This window comes from Trematomus bernacchii, unplaced genomic scaffold, assembly GCF_902827165.1.
Source record: "Trematomus bernacchii unplaced genomic scaffold, fTreBer1.1, whole genome shotgun sequence".
Taxonomy (NCBI): domain Eukaryota; kingdom Metazoa; phylum Chordata; class Actinopteri; order Perciformes; family Nototheniidae; genus Trematomus; species Trematomus bernacchii.
In genome coordinates, this window is record NW_022987720.1 from 26323485 (window position 1) to 26325545 (window position 2061).

Here is a 2061-nt window from a genome sequence, read left to right on the forward strand (position 1 = left end):
GTGTATGTGTGTGTGTGTGTGTGTGTGTGTGTGTGTGTGTGTGTGTGCGTGCGTGCGTGTGTGTGTGCTCGAGTGCTCGCCCGTGTCCGTGTCTGCCAACCACACTGCTGGTGTGAACCAGCCAGTTGATTGTCCTGCAGCCATTGATATGGAGATGGAGAGGGGAGAAAGGAACTGTGTGTGTGTGTGTGTGTGTGTGTGTGTGTGTGGTGTGTGTGTGTGTGTGTGTGTGTGTGGTGTGTGTGTGTGTGTGTGTGTGTGTGTGTGTGTGTGTGTGTGTGTGTGTGTGTGTGTGTGTGTGTGTGTGTGTGTGTGTGTGTGAATCTTGCTATAGTAGAAGGAAATCATAAAGATTTAGGGTGTTGTTAAAAATTCAAAGACCCTAGTTAATTTTTTCCAGACAGAATTAAATTATCACACCAACACATTTCACACGCAATAAACAAAACCATAAAAGTGTATCCTGAATAAAATGCGGTCATGGTATATCAGCAGTTCATCTTTTGTCTCAGTTATTACAATAAACTCTAATTCCACCCAAACAGCCCTACAGTCCAACATTTAGCACTGTAAAAAAGTATAGTTTTAGCTTAGCTGACAGCAGCTACTGTTAGCAGTTAGCATTTTTTTAGCTTTCTGTCCATCATGAAAATCTATAAATCAATAAGTCGGGGCAGAGCAGCTGAGGAAAAACAAGAAACAATACTCCATAAATATGATTCAAATATGATCCATTACCAAAATCAACTTAGTGCCATCAACACTTTTTCTAAAGGTTGTATGATCCGCTCGGGTAAGGGACATACAGCAGGACAGAGGATGAACATTTCTCTCTATTACTCAGTCAGTAAAGCATCAAAATTATTTTAAATGATAAGATTTAGATTTAAATATAATCTATTGATCCCAAATTGGGAAATTGTTATGTCACAGCAGCATCATTATTTTTACTTTGAGGTAAAAATATATGTTGACAGGGTCAGTGTATTTTAAATACAGTCTTGTAACTTTGGGTTTATTTGCTCTTTTAGCGTTACAGCATGCAATTTCCCAGCATTTCTGAATGTCAATGAAGAACTCACCCCCTCTTTCATTCAGTAGCTAATTGGAAACTTACCAACTCACCTTCATCTCACCCTCCCTCCCCCTTGTCTTTATTTCTCTCCCTTACACTCTCCATTTCTCATGTAACCTCCAGTAATTTCTCACACTGTCCTCCGTGCTCACTGAGATGTGAAATCTCTAGACCTTTCCCATCTTTCTCTTTTTATACCTCACTCTCTCTCCCTCTCGCTCTAAATGTCATTGCTGGTCTTTTGTTTCTGCAGAATGAGAACCAATTGCCACTTGGCAGCGGGCCAGAATCCAAAGAGATGGGGAGGACAGCACTCTCTCACACACACTCACTCACACACACACACACACACACACACACACAACACACACACACACAACACACACACACACACACACACACACACACACACACACACACACACACACACACACACACACACCATACACACACACACACACACACACACACACACACACACACACACACACACACACACACACACACACACACACACACAGAGAAAGATTCTCATTAATTTCTAAGTAACTCATTAATAACAGTCCAGGAAATTCAAATAAAGAGTGGCGCTTTGATCTGTCTGTCTGTATATATTCTATAGAGAAATTCATATAATGTGAGCCTGGCCTGTTAATATCATGCATCGTTCTGTGTAAATATAGTTCCTCTAGGTATTTCCAAGTACCATGTTATAAAGGGGCTACTTTATCCCAAAAGTACCATTTGTATTTCAATTACTCACCCAGTATCACACTTAATTCTCAAATAATACACAATTCTTATCGCATTTGTTCAGAGGGAAAGGGGAAGTAAAACATTGAGAAGATTCTTGATGATAAATGGAGTGCTTGTTTAAAATACAGGAACACTTGTAGAGTAATGAGACTTGGATTATATTGCACTAGTTTGGTAAGTGTGTAAACTGATGTTTTCATATCGTTTTTCTGTTTGTTAAATTAAGCCCT